Below are 20,215 nucleotides of genomic sequence, written 5' to 3' on the forward strand. Positions count from 1 at the left end.
AGTGATATACCATACACTTATCCAGGTGACTGGGTGACTAGAGATGGCAATTGGATGACCATGACTGCTGCAGTATTTCTGCTGTGGTTTCAGTTTGGCATGCTTTTTGTTATGGTGTGAATAGCTGTGGAACCAACAGGTAGCAATATTTTTCATATTCAATATTTCATTGTATAAGATACTAAAAACAGATCATTGACTTATATCCAATTTATCCACTATTGCCTTGATTATGTGAACTCTATATAGATTGTCGCCATGTTTCTTCTGTTCAAATGTACAAAAGAAATCAACAAATCATTGCATGATGCTCCACTTTATTTATGGTCTATACCCTTTTGTTTTCTCTCTTCAAGAAGTGTGCTATGATAGGGATTATTGTAGTGTGTGGTTTTCAGTGTGTACTGAGTCTGTGGACATGCACCTGCAAATAAACAGAAAAATAATTATGAAAACTTATTTTTTGAGGTGAAGTTAAAAATTTAATAACTGTCCTTCATAGTTAGCATTAAACTGAATTCCATTCTTCTGAAATTATGTAGGAGAAGGAAATTTAGACAGGTAAATAATTTTAGTGAGATTTATTATTCACTCCAAAGGACCAGACCTGCAGAGTAGCATAGATGTATTTGTGCTGTCACAAGGAGAAGGTAGCAGGCCTGTGTCCAGCTGGTGTTAGACCTCCTATGTCTCCTTCCCAGTTGGCCCCCTCACTGCCTCTCCTACTGGGGCCTTTCCCCAGCCCACTAAAAGCCCCATATACTGAGATGTCCCTGTGCAACAGCAGCATTACATCACATGAACATGGCTCAGAAAAGCATGCAGCTACAATTCAATTTACCCACAAGCAAAGCTCCAGTACAAGGTAGGGCACCGCAACTGAAATGAACACCTTGATAATTTTCAGCCTCTACCCAAACCTCAGTCAGCCCGCATAATGTGATAGCTGACACTGCCTGTCCCCAATGCACCAAAACCCTTGTATACTTCAGTGTCTGTGTGCAACAGCAGCTTTGCATTACAAGAAGGTGACTCAGATAAGCATCCAACTACAATGAGGTCTATCCACCAACAAAGCCCCTGTACAAGGTAAGGCATCACATCCAAACAGAACTCCTTGATTACTTCATGCAAGATGAAATACCCAGACACGTCATAATTATTTGATGTGACACTTTAACTAAGGTCTGGAGCTGCCAAATGGCACAGATGTGTTTGTTCTGTTGCAGGGAGGAGCAAGCTGGGTTGCGGCAGGCTGGTGTTAGGCAGCCTCCACCTCTAATCCCATTGGGCCTCTCACTGGGTAAGCGGTTGGGACGTATCCCCACTGCATCAGAAGTCAGATGTACTACAGTGTCCCAACACAACAGTGTTAGGTCATCATATGAAGAAGGGTCAGAAAAGTCTGCAGCTATAATTGGGTCTCCCCACAAGAAAAGGTCCTGTACAAGGTAAGGCACCACAACTGAACAGAATTCCTTGCTAGTTTTATGTGAGATGGAATACCAAAACACATCAAAATTACTGAATGGGGCACTTAAGCTGAGGACTTTTGAGTGCCATAGATGTGATTCTGCTGTTGCAGGGAGGTGCAAGCAGAGCTGCGGCATGCTACTGTTAAGCAGCCTCCACCTCTAATCCCATTGGGCCTCTCACTGGGTAGGCGGTTGGGACCTGTCCCCACTGCATCTGAAGACACGTCTACTAAAGTGTCCCTACATAACACAGCCAGTTGGTCATATGAAGAAGGGTCAGAAAAGTCTCCAGCTATAATTGGCTCTCCCCACCAGAAAAGCTAATGTACAGGGTAAGACACTGCAACTAAACAGAAGCTCCTTGATAATATTGTGCAAGGTGAAAATCCAAAACACAAAGTGGTGATTCTATTCTTCCATAACTTGTGCCGAGAATGTATTAAAATTACTGCTTGTAAAACTTCAAATAACGAGCACAGCTGTAAAGAGGCATAGATGTGTTTGTAGTATTGAAGGGAGGAGATAGGAGGGCTGTGGCTAGCTGGTGTTAGGCAGCCTCTATCACCATCCAAGTTGACCCTCTCACTGCCTCTGTGGGTGGGGCCTCCCACCATCCCACAAAATGACATGTATAAACTAGTTTTTCTATGAAACAGTACCAGTACATCACATGACTTTGGCTCAGAGAAGGGTGCAGTTACAATTGGTTCTAGCCACCAGCCAAAATCATGTATGGGGTAAGGCACTACAACCAAACAGAAGCTCCTTCCTTTTTTTGTGCAAGATGCAATATCACAACACAAACTCATTTCTGGAAATTGTGGAGAGAGTGTATTAAAATTACTGGATGCAACACTTATGTAAGTGGCAGAGCTGCAGAGCGGCATGGATGTGCTTGTGCTGTTGCAGGGAGGGGCAAGCAGGGCTGTGGCCAGCTGGTGTTAAGCAACCTGTACCCCCATCCAAGTTGGCCCCCTCACTGCCTCCACAGCTAGGGCGTCTCCCCATCCCACGGAAAGTCATGTATACGGTATCATCTGTGTGCAACAGCGCAACAGAGGGTGCAGCTATAATTGGTTCCACCCACTACCATAGATCCAATACAGGGTAAGGCACAACAACCAAACAGAAGCTCCTTCCTGGTTTTGTGCAGGATGCAATATCACAACACAAACTCATTTGTAGAAATTGTGCAAGGAGTGTATTAAGATTACTGGATGTGACACTTATTGAAGTGGCAGAACTGCAGAGTGGCATGGATGTGTTTGTATTGTTGCAGGGAGGAGCAAGCAGGGTTGTGGCCAGCTGGTGTTAAGCAACCTGTACCCTCATCCCAGTTGGCCCCCTCACTGCCTCCACAGCGAGGGCCTCTCCCCAACCTGCGGAAAGCTGTGTATACAGTATCAAATGTGTGCAAGAGTAGCAGGGCATCACGTGATGGTGGCTCAACAGTGGGTGCAGCTACAATTGGTTCTACCCACGAGCATGGATCCAGTAAAGGTTAAGGCACCACAACCAAACAGGTGCTCCTTCCTAATTTTGTGCAAGATGCAATATCACAACGGAAACTCATTTGTGGAAATTGTGCAGAGAGTGTATTAAAATTACTGGATGTGACACTTATTTAAGTGGCAGAGTGGCATGGATGTGTTTGTGCTGTTGCAGGGAGGAGCAAGCAGGGCCTTCGCTAGCTGGTGTTAGGCAACCTATACCCCCATTCCAGGTGGCCCCCTCATTGCCTCCACAGCTAGGGCCTCTCCCCATCCCACGGAAAGCCATGTATATGCTATCATCTGTGTGCAAGAGCAGCAGTACATCACATGATGGTGGCTCAATAGAGGGTGCAGCTACAATTAGTTCTACCCACGAGTATGGATCCAGTACGGGGTAAGGTACCACAACCAAACAGAAGCTCCTCCCTAATTGTGTGCAAGATGCAAGACCAATATACAAGTTCATTCCTCTGGAAATCGTCCAGTAAGTGTATTAAAATTACTGGATGCTACACCTTAGATTTTATGTTAGCTCTGTTTATGGTATGGGACATGCACCAAATACTGGGTCAGTCTTTCCTGTAATATTATCTGTGCAGAAATAAGAAGAAATATATAAATTACAATTAGACCAGAAGTGATTAGTTTCTGTGTAGTAATGCCATCTGTTACAGTTATTATCTTATTTGCATGTCCACCACCGTTAGAAAATATGAAAGTTGTCAGAGTGTCTTCATGCATCATAGTAGTGTACCCATATGGTAGCAAGTTTTGTGTCTGGTTATCACAAAAATAACTCCCAGTGGCAGTAGTAGTTATCTATATTCTTGCTGAATAGTGTCTCCAATGAGTTGTGCTTCAGCTATTTAATATAAAAAATGCTCCTTTGTGGTAGGGTTATATAATTTTGTACAGCAATGAAAATAAAAAAGGAACCTCTATTCCCTTTTTTGCTAAGTGCTACCTGTCACCACTGTGTAGCCAGGAGCATTGATTTGGTGTAGGATCATAATTTTTATTGTCAAAATTAAGCCTCCACTGTTTAACCATTTGAATGTGTTAATGCTCTTTAATTGTGGTATCTTGGGCAATAAATTGATAGCGAATAAATCCCCTTAACATCAGAAACAAAGGAAACACAACAATATTGCTCACATGTAGGTTCTTTCCAGTTTTGCTTACTTAACGTGGGTTGAGATGCCAGTCTTCCACTCACACACTTGTTCTTCATTTTAAGAGTTATATGTATAAAATAATGACTCAGAGCAGAAAATGATTTTTGATAGAATTCTGATGCGATTACTAACTCTTCTTCTAAATTGTGGCACATGCTCACACATGGGTGGTTCTCTATTCACATTAAAGCACAAGCAGAAAGAATTTTGCTACCACACCATTCATCTATGTATCTCCAGTAAATTGTTTTGGGATTAAAGGCAGGATTTTTCAGTCAGTTCATTCAGTTCATCAGTCATTCTGAAATAGTCACATGAAGTGACATAACAGATTTTATCCCCCTTCTTGGCTGTTTTATAAGTTGAAGTACAACCCCGCAACATTTCATCTCTAACAGACATCCAGCTACTTGAAGATCCCACAAATCACTAATTACCTGATACATTACATAACATTGCATCATTTATATGTGTTGAATCAGAACAGCACCTGGGACTGATGACCTTCGCTGTTTAGTCCCCCTTAAACCTCCCCCCCCCCCCCCCCCAGAACAGCATCTGCCCCTGATTTTTATTAGAAGGAAACAGAACTTGATTTTACCGTATGGCTCAATTAAAAAGTTGTTAAATACCTGAAACATCATTTACAAAATAAGAAAGGAAAGGAGGTGCACTAGCATTTAAAGATGTATTGACAATGAAACAGATTATAAACTCTTGTAGGAAATGGATGGGGAAGGCCATTGGCTATTTTCCTTTGAGAGGAACCGTAACAAAATTTTCCTGTAGTAATGTAAGGATACAATAGATAATCAAAGTACAGTAAAGGCACCCTGAAGGAAAACCTATCTCATCAGTGGACGGCAGGAAATGGGTTCTTGTTACCTGTGGACCTGTCCATATATTGTGCAACTTATGTAACAGGATTATCTCAGCATTCGCTACCTTTGTCCCATAATATGGACGCTATTAGAATAATAGGATTCAGCTTCTATCTTGAAACACTGGCTACATTTTAAGACTATCATTTCAAATGTTTTTTGGTATGTGATAGGTAAATTCACTAGCAATAATAATGACAAAAGGGCTCTCTACATAATATTCAGTGTGTTTCTGTCAGATTATTAACCTCTGAGACAAAGGTGTCAACTTCATTATTTTGTGTGGAGCTGTGGAGTAAGAATGCTCTCAAACTGAAATATTCTATTTTGCTTGCAGAGTACTGAATGATGCAGCACTTGGAATTTTATGTTACTTGTAATGGAAAACTGACTTTAGGAGATAGTAGATGATTTGAATAATTGTGTATAGTCATTGAAGAGATTGATTACACTGCAGTGGATTCAGTGTTTGTGTAAAACACCCCAAAAACTAGTCATGTTCTATCAATGTCAAAGCTATTGGAGGAGTACAGTTTACATGCACATTCAGTGGCACTGTATGTTTTGTCATTTGTAGTTTGTTCAAACTGAATTATGTAGAAGATGCAGAATATTGAAGGAAAAGTTTTGAAACACTCATAAGCCTGAGTAGTCTGCAAGAGCTCATCACTAACATTATTATTATCCTTCATCAGGGTCTCACAAGTTTTAAAATTCAGAGTTCTGAAATGAACCTAGAAAAGTTTTAAATGTTGTAAAAATACTTAGCATAGTAACCATTACTGCACAATTAGATAAATTCCTTCCTACTAAATGGCATATTGAAAGTCATTCTTCTCACACATTAATTGGAAATGGAGCAAGAAGGGAGTAAAATGATACTGGTACTGTATCCACTACAAACTGTATGATGATTTGAAGAGTACATAGATAATTTGAGATGTAGAGTTTACTAGGCTAGAGAACAAATCCTTTTGTGAAGACATTCTAGTAATTGCTTGTTGTGATGTAGGGAATCCACAGAATATCAAACTCTAGATGTCAAGACAGGGATCTAAATCTCACCCATTCAATGTACAGATCTACAGGGGTTATTAGCCAGTACAGTGACAGAAAAGTTGAGGGAAGGTACCAGTTTGATTATTGTTTGGTTCAGGTGTGGGGGTGGCATCATAATGAGTGTGCATGTGAAGAATGAGAAAGATATTTTTCCTCTCTGGCTTTAACATCAGTTATACCTCCTCTTCCTTACACAACTGTTTTTACTGTAACACATGTTTCACCAAAAGCTTGATGCCATACAAATGAAATAGGTAGCAAATTTGCATAATTTGCTACTGTTTGTGATGATTTACAAATTATAAGTCAACTAACTAATTTTTATGGTTATTGGTAGAAAAGATTACTCATATTGTCCCAAATAACACAAAAAACACAGAAAATTGAAATGTTGTAAAAAACTTCAAGAAATGAGGAACTGGCACACTCCACACCTGAGAAAGTTATATGCCCAAACACGTGAACCTACATTCTGAGGAAAATTACCTGGTTAACTCTTCACACTTGCTTCTGACTGGCTTCTGTTCTGAACATAAGCTTGACTCGTATTCTTTTCTTGTAACATAAAGTTATACGGTTGTCAGCTAGTGACAATGGTGGTAAACCTGTTCTGTAGTATATTACCATGTTACATAATGTTACTGTTGGACTTGTGTCTAGTTGAAATGATAATGGCTGTTTACTGATATCATTTACATTTTATATGATGTATAACATTCTACTACAAAATTTTAGGTATTGATGAAAATTTTCAAATTTTGTATTTTGGCTTCTAAGTGATGTTTGATGAATATTAGAAAACGTTGGGTCTGTTTGTAGTAGAAAGCTACTTAACTAAATTTGCTCCATTGTTTATTATCTTCCATCACTGCTTTGTATTCCCAGTTGATTCATCATGCATAAAGGGACATAAATGTAGCACTCTAATTAATGAAATGATATACACTATATTCTGGTTTCATTTTCACTTTATTGTCAAAGCTCAGTAATTGATTTTGACAAGCTTTTCACGCAGACATATTGCAGAGCATACTGAACTGAAGATGCAGCAAACACTAATCGACTTGGTAGGCTCTGCAAACGTACCATAAATAAAGAAAATCAATCCAGGCCTTCAGCAGTATTGAAACATGCTGCAATGCTGCAATACTGGTAGAGTGTATTACAATAAAGCAATGTTTGCATTCATATTCAATAAAGCACTGTGTGCAAGAAGGCTACTTCTGTTCAGAATGGCTTATTAATTGCTTAAAATGCTTGCTGCTTAGATATCAAGTCCTTGCTCAATTGTAATTTTAAGGAATTGTGTCATACCTCTTCCATTTGGCTCATACTGCATGAGTCTGTTATGAAAAAAAGCGCCCATATATGGTGGATAAGATTATTGACATCTAAAGGGATATTTATATACTAATTTCTCTCAGTCTGTTAGTGATGATAGTATGCTGCTAGTGACAATCACGTTTATACAAATGACAATGTTTCTGGGCCGGCTACTGGGACTAGCACATGTAGTGAATAAAACACATAACGTCCAGTCCATAACAAAAAGTAGGCTTTTTGACTGACACTGTCTGACACCTCAAAAACTGTAAAATTCTGTTGCTGTTATTTACATATTAAGACTTCAAGCCATATGTGGCTACCAAATATGGTGGCAGTGCAGTGGATGTTATCTATGCTAAAGGAGATTTTTGCGTTTGTAAGTTGTAACTCAGAATTTCTACTCTTGCATCAACTACACTGTTCAGTCACACTAATGTGAATACCTGTCAAAAGCCCATATAACTACCTCTTCCCTTTTGGCTGTCTATGAAATATGCCGATGAGATTTTGGAAGGTACTGGTAAGAATGTGGAACTATAATCAACTCCAGCACTGTGGCCAGCTGTACTATGGTTCTGGGTTGAGGATCCACAGCGCAAACAGCCTGATCAATGTGGTCCTACTGATTCTCGGTTCGGCTTAAATCAGCTGTGCTTTTCAAACCAAGCACATACACTGATGAGTCTGGAATGAAATACATCACTGATTCTGTGTATCAGGGATCTGACACTTTTTTGGTAGGTTTGTGCTGGTATATGGCTTTAGACGTCTATTCATAGTCCATGTAATTCATGCTAGTAATGGGCCACTGATTTGTGTATGCAGTGATGCCGCTGATTGCGACACAGGTGGGTCCCACAGGATTTACATCAGGTGAATTTGGTTGCTGAGACATCAGCATGAGTTCGCAACAACACTTCTGTATCAAGGTTTTGGCACTGAGAAATGGACAATTATACTGCTGAAAGATGGCATCGCCGTCAGGGAAGACATCAGGTTTGAAGAGATTCAGGTGATTTTCAGCTATCAGCGTGTCTTTGATTACTACCACAGGCCCCACAAAAGCTTAGAATAATGTCTCCCATACCATAATACTGCTCCTACCAGCCTTCATCTGTGGCCTGCTGCATGTTTCCAGCCACCTTCACCTTAATAGTGTCTGTGGAGATGACCAGCAACCTAATATAGCAAAAGTGTGATTCACCCAAACAGACAATAATTTCTATTTATCAATCCCAATGGTCCCATGGGCATGGCAATCATAACTGATGATGCCATTGGCACAACATATAAACATGTAGGGATGGCTTGCTGTGGAACTCCACATTTAACAGTGTATGATGAATAGTGTGCTCCAAAACTCTTCTGTGCACACCAGTGTGCACACCAGTGATCTTTTGGCAGAGGTGCCACAAATCACAATACATCCTATTTTATAGAGCAGATGAGCCTCCAAACCCCACAGTCTGTGGTTGTAGATGCTCATGACATTTGCACGTCAACATTTGACCAGCGTCGCTGTTTTCAAGATACTCCTTCACAGTCTCTGCTAAGTAATAATTTTTCTTTTGTCAAAGTCGCTTATGTCAGTGGGTTTCCCCATTTTCAGCCTATATCTTCACTAGGGTGATCCCCCTTGCATGTCTTCTCTGCTTACATACATTTGTTACCTCATCACGTGCCTGCAACGCCATCCAGCGTTATGGTGGGCAGTGGTCATAATGTTTTGGCTGCTCAGTGTACACTGCACGCTGTGTGGTACATTACTTTGTCCTGCTGGTAGATGCCATCTTTCTGAGGGGAAAAAACTGCATGTAGTGGTGTAAATGGTCCCAAAGCATACATGTATCTATTGTGCCTTCCATAGTGAATAGATCACCCAGGGAATGCCACAAGATCGTTCCCCAGACCATAACGCTCCCTCCTTCAGCTCACACCCATCCTATGTGTTGCAGGGTGTTTGATTTCAGATGTTTCATCCTGTTTACGTCAATGACCATCTGTCTCAGTCAGCACAAAATGTGATTCTTCTGGAATGGCCATTTGTTGCCACTTAGTGGACATCTAGTTGTGGTACTCATGTGAAAATTCTACCTTTCTTTGCTGATAAATAGCAGTCAGTATAGTTGCATAAACCAGGTGCCTTTTGCAAAGGCCCACATGCAGAAATGTTTGATGAACTGTCATTGAAGAGAGACTGTTGGTATCCCATTGGTTCATCTGGGTAGTTTGCTGCTCAAAAATTGCATATCTGTTTACCTATACACATCTCTGCAACCATCATTCACCCATTTCATCTATGGCTCATGGTGTACCAGAGCTGCCTTAGCACAGGTTTCTTATAGTACCATCTTGCCATTCTGGTGTACTTTAATGCCAGCAACATGCAAACAGTTTACAAAATTAGCCATTATGGAAATGCTTCCACTCTTGATCTAAAAACCAATGATCATGCCCTTTTGGATGTGAGATAAATCATTATATTCCCACATTACAACAATGAGTAGCTCTTGTAGATGCTTTAATTGCTGTCCCTGCAATGACTTTTATCTTTGCCAAGTATTTAAAATATCAACATCTGAGCTGTTATTTATCAGTCCACACGTAATGTCTCATGCAGCTTGTCACTAAACAGTTATTTACCCTGGCTCATTATTCTTTTTAAATCCATAAAAGCCATTGCAGCCATGAACATCACAACAAATGATAACACATTTGTTCAGTTACCAGTCCATAGTAGGACTCTTTAAACCAGTGCAGAGCAAGACGTCAGTAGCATAGTCACAGTCAATCCAAATAACATCCAGAAATGCAGCCCAGGTAGCTCAGGGCCATCATCCATAGAGTAGTCAGGCAGGCAGCTTGAGTAAGCAGTGTAATGAGTATTGAACATCATGTGAAGTATGCAGTCTATGACGGCAACTTTTAACAGTCTCATGATGTCACAGTGACAGTAACTATTGGTATGGCTTACACTTCCATGGTCAGCAGTGATCTGCCTTGTGGTGAGAGAGTATCTCTAGCTCTGGTGAGACATTGATATAGCTATGCAACGCTATCCTTATACTGATCTGATCATGGAGTCAGAGGTGGTGAACAAGGCCTCTACTTATTGGCCAGTGCTGGCCAGTCTGTCAGTCACCCATTTGTGTCATTATAACTGTTGATTATGATGGAGGATAAGCTGACTCTGCCTTCAGACACTTTGGTACCATCAATAGCCAATGATAACACCCTGATTTCACATCCACATAGAGATATGTGAGCTCATGTCCTCATATTTTTGTGACAGTGGGCTATGGGCATGCTGGGTTGGATATGGCACTTTGAACAAAATAAAAACCTAAGCATGTGCAACTGATCTACAGGCCTGTCACAATTAATGGAGATGGGATACTATGTTGCAAAGAAGACTGTTAGGTCTTCCTGAGTCACTGTTGATACCATAATTTTTCTTTGGACAATTTGTCACATTTTGGAATTAAATACTGCATGGAACAAAATGGTAATAAGATGCTGACTATAACTGTTGCTGCATTTACAGGAGCTCCAATAGTGTGAGGAAGGTAATTGTGGGTAGTCATCAGAAACCATCATATGGTGTGTTCTCTTCATGGAAAATACTTTTCCCACACCCAAGATTGTAAAACTACTGGTGATGATAGTCATCTGAATCACATATAGGAAATTTGAGATGGCTTCCACGACCAGTAACCATATAGTTCCCTTGAATGAGTGTGAACCTACTCCGAAGAGTGGTCACATCTGAGTCAGGGGGAAATATGCTGCACAACACAACCAGAGTCTGAGGACATGCACTGTAGGCTTGCACCATTTTTTGAGTCTCAGTGTCAATGCCTGTCCAACAAACATGATGTGATGCTGTCATGTGTATAATTCCCCAAAGTGACGTTTCCAGTAACTGGAGTAGCAATGGCTGGGATGTAGGCAAGACGATAAAACTACAGTTGCCATCCGCATAACCAGCAACATTATGAAACTAGTTGTGTTGACCCTATGTTGTAGTGGGAAGTATGTTATAAAAGCTGGCAGTAATCTTTTCTGTAGCTGATATGGCAACCCATACTTAACTGATGATGCGACTCTGCAGGGTAGCGTGGTTCCCTGAGTACATGGGTCTATGTGGTGAGAAGTAACAGGAAGTGCTACTAGAATAGATTACACATTGTTATTTATTTGTAAATGCATTGCCTTGTACTTATGAAACTTGGTCCATGAAGTTTCATGGGATGGAGAATTTTCATTAGCCGGGCCTATAATGAATGTCAAGCAGTTCTGCGCTTGGGAATAAGCCCCATTACTGCGATTATTGTAATTACTTTTGTGGGAACTTAGACTGGAGGCTTATAACAGCTATGAGTGGCTTATCATCTCGAATTATGTAACATTGTGTTCCTTACAGATATATGTGAAATATCATAATCCCATATGCTATCACTAATACTTTCACTCTATTTGTGAGTAATTAATTTGGGCCACCACTAAGTCACCTAAGGTAAAAGTGGTCGGCTGGTGTGTGTTGTAAGAAGTCTCAGTGTACTTCTTGTGTTCTTCTGCTATACTGTCGCCTCAATGATAGTATCATATCTCAGTATATGGCCAATTTATGCATCTCTTGTGTGTAGGTTAAGCTTTGAAGGACATAGCTTCCTTGCCTTCACTCTGTTGAGCATTCTGCATTAGCACCACACTTGGAAGCCTACTATTTTGTGTTAGCCTTATTACCTATTCAAGTACTAATGTTGACATTAAGTGTACAGCATGCACTCATGGACAGGTTGTCTGATGACTGTTAATGCTTATAAGTTCCCAAAACGCAGAAGAAATGTGTCAGTTGCTTTGACGAAATACCTGGGGGATCATTAACTGAATATACTGAGAAACAAATGGCAGAAGGACAAGTTGCTCTACATACATGTACAATACCAGATAGTGAACTTACATTAATTTTTGGAACTTTCTAGAATAATTTTTCACTCTGCAGTAGTGTGTGCTGATATGAAACTTAAACGCAGACTGAAACTGTCTGTCAGACCAAGACTCAAACTTGGGAACTTTGCCTTTTGTGAGCAAGTGCTCTACCAAATGAGCTACCCAATCATGACTCATGATCTGTCATCTCAGCTTTACTTCCACCACTACCTCATCTCCTAACTTCCAAACTTCACAGAATTACTACTGCAAAACTTGCAGGGCTAGCAGGCCTGGAACAAAGGATGTTGTGGAGACATGCTGTAGCCCAGTTTGTGCATGTTGCCAGTAGTTTGGAATAGAGGGGATGAGGTCCTGGTGGAAGTAAAAATGTGATGATGGGTCATGAGTCATGCTTGGAATTCTCAGTCAGTAGAGCACTTGCCTGTGAAATACGAAGGTCCTGAGTTTGAGTTTCAGTTCAGCAGACATTCGTAATCTGCCAGGAAGTTTCATACCAGCACACAGTCCACTGCAGAGTGAAAAATCACTGTGGGAACATCCTCCAGGGTGTGGCTAAGCTGTATCTCAACAATATCCTTTCTTCCAGGAGTGCTAGTTCTGCAAGTTTCACAGGAGAACATACCTGTGTTTGTGACACTTCTGAGGCTACACAATTTGCCCCACTTGTTGGTTCAGCATATGGAGCTCCAATGGCAGTTGTGTAACAGAGTTCCTCATAGAAATAGCATGCAAGGTAGGAAAGAATGCCAGTGTGCACTCAGTATGTTTGCTGTGGGATCTCAGGTACAACCGGCTGCAAACAGTGGCACATGTTGGCATGAATGATGACTGCCACTTGGATGCTGAGTCTGTCCTTGGTTTCTCTCAGTGTACAGCTAATTTGGTGCATCACACAGAATGCACGTTGAGCTGACTATTTGTTGCATCATACTCATGGTTGATCACAATCCTCTGGTTTGGAGCAGAGGGGAAGTTCTAAAACAGAGGTTCGGATGTCTCTGTGATGATATTGGATGCACATTTCTCAGCCTCCACTATGAGTACAGAATTGTAGGGCTCCCCTTAACAGGATAGTCATGAACTAAATGCAGGAAATGGTTACTAGGGTACCAGAGTGTGTGTGGCATACATATGGGTTTTTTTATGTTAGAGAAACGCATCTCCCCTTTGGATAAGAGATGTATTGCCTTCCAAAATTGAAGTTACAACAGCCACTATGTTCTTAGAAAATGCTTGTTCTCATGGATCAGGTTGATATAATATTAATAAGCAGCAGGAGCATCAAAGGATAGGTCCTTGTCCAAGAATTAGTATTGCTTATTGAAGGTTATTACTGGAAGCAGGAAAGTGAACAGCAGCGAATTCCTAAATTCAGATTGGAATATTTATTCTTAAGATAGGCTAGTCACCAATGGTGGCAGCATGTTTATTGCAGTAAGGAACTCAATAATATCTAGCAATGGTATCACTGAATGTGAATTAATCTGGGATAAGTTAAGCAACAAAGATAGGTCCAAAACGCCAATCACTTGCTTTTATAAACATCATGGGTCAGGAGCTGTAGAGCACTTGAGTGGGAACTTGCTGGATACCCTGATCATGCTGTTGTAATGGGCGGGGGGGGGGGGGGGGTTAAGGGGTTAACTTCAACTTGCCAGGTACAGATACAGAGGGTCATGTGATCAAAATTTGTGCTAGAGATGAATTCATGCGACATCACTCAGAATGTCCTGTCTGAAAATTACTTGGAGCAGATACTTAGATAACCAACTTGGTTTCTCCTTTCAATCATTGTACAAATGTCGAAATGGCAGATATTGACATAACTGAGCATGGAACAGAAAAATAACTACAACTGCTTAGTAGTGGACAGGCATTATGACCAGATAAGATAGCTATAGGATTCTACAAATGTTATGCCAAAAAACCATACATCCCTTCTAGAAGCTGTTTATCATAGTTCACTGGACCAAAGAACAATACCTAAAGACTGGAAAAAAGCACAGGTTATCCATATTTTGAGGAAGGCCCATAGGGCAGATGTATCTGTTGCATAATTATGCAACAAGTTTTATGCTCAAGAGTTATGACATTTTTGTTGAATGAAGCTCTCCTCTATAAAAATCAACATGGATTGTCAAACAGAGATCTTCCAAAATTCAGCTCACTCTGTTCCTCCATGAGATACATAGTGCTGCAGACAATGGCACACAGATTAATGCCATGTTTGTTGACCTCTGGAAGGCATCTGACATTATGAGCTTATTTAGTATCAAAACAGATTTGTGACTGGATTCAAGCCTTCCTTGTGGACTGAACTCAGCATGTCACCCTTAACAGAACAAAATTAACAGATGTAAAAGTAATTTCCAGTGTACCCCAGGGAAATGTGATAGGGCCATTTCTGTTTACAGTGTGAATAAATGATCTAATAAATGTAACATATTCATTTGCAATTACATATACATGGATACTCTGAAAATCACACTTAGGTGCCTGGCAGAGTGTTAATCGAACCACCTTCACAATAATTCTGTTATTCCAATTTTGAACACTGCGTGGGGGGGGAAAAAAAAGCAAACAGCTATATCCTTCCGTGAGAGCTCTGATTTGACTAATTTTGTTATGATGATCATTTCTTCTTATGTAGGCTGACGTCAACAATATATTTTTGCATTCGGAGCAGAATGTTGGTGACTGAAATATCGTGATAAGACACCACCGCAATGAAAAATACCTTTGTTTTAATTATGTCCACCCCAAATCGTGTTTTATGACAGTGACACTCTGTCCCTTATTTCACGATGATACAAAATGTGCTGCGCTTCTTTGAACTTTCTCTATACACTCCTTTGGTTTTTGAACACATTCTAAGTTGATTTTTGAACTAATCATAAGTTTATTTTTTAATGCGTGCGTAGCGTATGTGATGCCTCTGCCAGGAGAATCTCTGTCACATCAAGAAGTAAAAAATTTCTGTAGACAAAAGATCATGGGGCTATATGAGCTGAGGTGAATAAACCCGAATGGGTGAATGCAATCGCTGTTTGTTTATGTGGTTGACTGAGTGTGCCAGTGATGGGCGTTGTTATAACTATTAGTGAAATCCAGAGATTCAAGCTGCCAGAGTGGAAAAAACGACTAACAGGAATAACAGCTAAGAAAGTTTACCTATTTCCTCCTCAGTGTAACCAAGAAAATGAGATTTTGACACAAAATTTTTGCCAGGATGCCACAATACTAGGGCCAGTAGTACAGTCGATGGTTGGCAGCCACTTAAATTCTATTCTTGGCATACGTGTTGTACAAATACGTTATAATGCCTGACCAGAGAATGAATATATCTACTGTGAAGGAGATTAAATAAATCTGATCACACTAGGAAACCTGTGCAACCTAAACTGCCTTCTTTCAATACTGGAGATTTGAGATCCTCCGTAAGGCTTAGGAAAATAATAATCTACTTTGTCATCTGTAACTGAAGCTACCATACAAAATTATTCCTAAACATGTTCAGGAATTATGGAAAATAATATGTACTGCCTATGTTGAAATTTAGAAAAAATGAACACTCGACATTAAATAGAATACATCTGTATTTTATATTAGTAAACAGTGATAAATCACTAGCAGTTAATGTACCTCAGCTATCCTTTCTTCCCTGTAGATAGGTTAGAATGAAAGATTTTCTGAAATGGATGACTATTAAACTGATAAATGTTGCATGGGAAGTTAATAACTCTTCCATAATTACTCTACCAAGTTGTTAAGTTCACAGAAACACTTTATAAAATCATAAAAGTAAACGTAAAAGGGTGTGCCTATAACTCTCTACTTTTTTTAGGAGTCACACAGGTAACTTAAAATGATTACAAGTCCTCTGTTTATTGCCTGAAAATTTGAAAAACAACTTACCCTTCTCTCATTCGTTTCTTGGCACGTTTAATCAATGGCGATTGGGATGTAGTATCACAGGAATTGGGAGTCAGCTGCTACATACATAATCACTCATGTTCCTCTATATTCAGAATACCTATAAACATGAATTAGTCTGGGACAACATTTCAGTTTGTCCTTTAATAGGCAGCAATGACACAGAACAAGTTAGGTCACCTGAAAAATATTGTACTATGTACTGGGCTTACAGATAATTAATCAGACTTTGCCTGTCTTTTTGTTCCTTTAGGATTGCAGTATCAGTGTTCATAAGGGAAAATATACATCTGCATCTACATTATGCTCCTCAAGCCACCTAATGGTGTGTGGCAGAGGGTACTTCTCACACCAATAACTGATCCCCCCTTCCCTGTTCCACTCCCTAATGGTGCATCGGAAGAATGATTGTCAATAAGCCTCTGTATTAGATAATATTTCTTGAAATTTCTCATCAGTGTCATTTCATGAGATTTATATGGGAGGAAGTAATATGTCATCCAACTTTTCCCGGAAAGTATTCTCTCAAAATTTCAACAGTAAATCTCACTTTTAATGCTTGCCAATGGAGTCTGCTGAGCGTTTCTGTAACACTCATGCACCAAATAAATGATTCCATGACAAAATATGCCCCCCTTCAATGGTCTTGTTGATCTCTTCTATCTGTCTACCTGGTAATGATCCCATACTGAACGATACTCAAGAATCGGTGGAATATGTGCCTTACGAGGCCCTTACTTTGTGGATGAGTTACATTTCTTAAGATTCTGCCTACGAATTGAGTCTGGCATCTGTTTTTCTTACAATTTGTTTTATGTGGTTATTCTACTTATGGTTGCTTCAGACCAGGGTACAGATTAGCTGGCTGTTTATCAAGGAGTTCCTTGTGGGGTGGCGGAGTGGCCATGTACGTAAAAATTAATATTCCATTTGAGACCCTAGACATACCACAGCACTGCACTGAACAGATATTTGAATGTTGAGCATAGGCAGTTGAATTTAATGAAACTAAACTTCTAATTTTTGTTGATTATAGGTCCCCTAACTCTGATTTTAGAGCAATTATGCTCAAGTTAGAGACGGTTCTTGATTCACTTTAGGAAGTGATAGAAATTAGTTATATGTGGCAACTTCAATATTCATTTCAAATATGATTGTTCCAGAAAAAGGATGCTGGTAGATCTCCTAAATTTATATGGTCTTATGTGGACGGTGTTTTTTCCTGTCAGTGTGCAGAGGAACAGTAACACAGCCATAGACAATCTTTATATTCATTCTTCGTTACTAGATAGGCACTGTGTTAGTAAAAGAGTTATGGTCTTTCAGACCATGATGCACAATTTTTAACATTAAGAGGCTTTTATTCTCAAACAAATGTCACATATAATTACAAACTATGTAGGAAAGTTAATACAATGGCAATAGAGAGTTTTCTGAAACTCATCAAAGAAGAAGAGTGGCACGGTGTTTATACAGCTGATAACATAGATAACAAATATACTGCTGTCCTTAACCCATTTCTCATGCTCTATGTGAGTTACTTTCAATTATAACATTCCAAATGGGGTAAGAGGCAGCCTGGGTGGCTGACCAGTGGGATAAGGATATTGTGCAGAACAAAGAGGGAATTATATGAAAATGTTAGAAGTAGTCACAATCAAGTTACAGTTGCCCATTACACACAGTATTGTAAGATGCTTGAAAATGTTATTAGGAGGGCAAAGAGTATGTGGTGAGCAAATGAAATAGTTAATTCACAGAATAATGTTAAAACCATACGGTCACTTGTGAATCTGGTCAGCAGCACAAGGTCAATGACATAAAGTCAGTTCGTAGTAAAAATATTTCTGTTACTGATAAACCAGATATATTTACAATATTTAACAATACTTTTATGAGCATTTCTGGTGAATTAAATAAAAATTTAGTTTCTACAGGGGATCATACAGCTCTCTTGGAAAATGCATTTCCGAGACTGATGCCTGAAATACTCCTCTGTGAAACTGACATGAGGGAGATTGCATCAGTAATTGAATCACAGAAGGCTAAGGACTCTCATGGATATGATGGAGTGGGTAGCAGAATATCAAAGTACTGTGCTGCACATGTTAGCACTGTAATTAGTCATATTTGTAATTTTTCCTTAAGGAAAGGTCAGTTTCCTAAACGGTTTAAGTACTCAGTAGCAAAGCCATTTTATAAAATGGGAGAAAGGGATAATACAGAGAATTTTAGATCTATTTTTATGCCATCAGTGTTTGCTAAAGTTATTGAAAAGGCTTTTTATGTGAGGATAATTGAACAGACAGCAGAAAGTCATTGTTCGCAGTGTTGAGAATGACTATGATGTGGGGTCTTGAGTGGGGTACAGTCAAGTGAAGGTGCCAAGGGATCAGTGTTTGGGCCACTCCTGTTCCTTATTTGTATAAATGTTATGCCCTCTGGTATTGTGGGTAACTCCTAAATATTTCTGTTCGCTGATGACACTAACTTGATAGTAAAGGATGTTTCGTGCAACATTGGCTCTGTTTCAAACAGTGCAGTTGATGACATAAATTCATGGCTTGTAGAAAATAAACTAACACTGAATCGCAGAAAGACCCAGTTTTTTACAGTTTAATTCAACAAAACTCAATGTTTTAATTTCACAGAATAGGCATATGATTAGTGAAACTGTACAGTTCAAATTTCTTGGTGTTCATGTAGATAGTACACTGTTGTAGAAAGGCCACATTCAGGATCTTGTTCAAAGACTTAATGCTGCCATTTTTACTATTCAACGGTATCAACATGAAAATTAGTCTTCTTTGCTTATTTTCATTCAATTGTGTTGCATGGTATTATATTTTGGGGAAACTCTTCCCATTCTAAAAGGATATTTTTGGCTCAGGAATGGGCGGCTTGTGCAGTAAGTGGTGTAAGTTTGCAGAACTCTTGTCGGCCCATGTTCATTAATCTGGGAATTTTGACATTGGCCTCTCAGTATATGTATTCTTTACTGTTGTTTCTTGTTAACAATATCAGCTTATTTCCAAGAACAATCAACTTTCTGTCAGTGAACACTCAGCAGAAATCCGACCTGCATTTGGATCGGACTTCCTTAACACTTGTGCAGAAAGGAGTGCAATATACTGTTACGTCCATTTTCAATAAGCTACCACAATAATTCAAAACTCTTAGTAGTAATTTTCTCGCTTTCAAATTGAAACAGCAGAATTTCCTCATGGGTCACTCCTATTCTCTTCAGGAGTTCCCTGAAATATTAAGCTGATTTTTATGTTATATTTTTGACTGAGTTTCCTGATACTTATTGCTTGACCGTTTTTTTTCTTCATAAACATTTTATTTTTATCTTTTATTACCTTTAAGTTGTAATTTCATGTTGTGACATGTTCCATGACCTTGGAGATTTGATCCTCAATTTGGTCCTATGGAACTTGACGTTTAAATAAAACAAAATAAAGATAGCTACTCGTATATACTTTATGGCAGATACTGTTTCACATAGTTTGTAATCAGTGGTGTAGTTATACAGTGGTGGATTTCTTTTCCTATTTATGTGCAATACACATGCTGGATAGTTGCACAGGTCATATCAATACTCAAGAAAGTTAGTAGGAGTAATCCACTAAATTATAGGCCCATATCATTAACGTCGATATGCTGCAAAGATTTAGAAAACATTGTTCTTCTGAAACACAACCACCTCTTTACACATGCAAATTTTTGAATGTTATTGACAAGGGATTTCAAATTTATTCAGTATTTCTATATTTCCAGAAGGCTTTTGACACTGTACCACACAAGTGACTTGTACTGAAACTGCGTGCTTATGGAATATTGTCTCAGTTACATGACGGGATCCGTGATTTACTGCCAGGGAGGTCACAGTTCATAGTAATGGATGGAAAGTCGTC

General features: G+C 39.4%; 1 long non-coding RNA gene across 1 annotated transcript in view; it reads left to right on the top strand.

Moving 5' to 3' along the window:
* LOC126469569 (uncharacterized) overlaps positions 1 to 20,215 on the top strand; it is a 307,523-nt gene that overhangs the window by 260,665 nt on the left and 26,643 nt on the right. The window lies entirely within an intron of this gene.

This window comes from Schistocerca serialis, chromosome 3 (genome assembly GCF_023864345.2).
Source record: "Schistocerca serialis cubense isolate TAMUIC-IGC-003099 chromosome 3, iqSchSeri2.2, whole genome shotgun sequence".
Lineage (NCBI taxonomy): Eukaryota > Metazoa > Arthropoda > Insecta > Orthoptera > Acrididae > Schistocerca > Schistocerca serialis.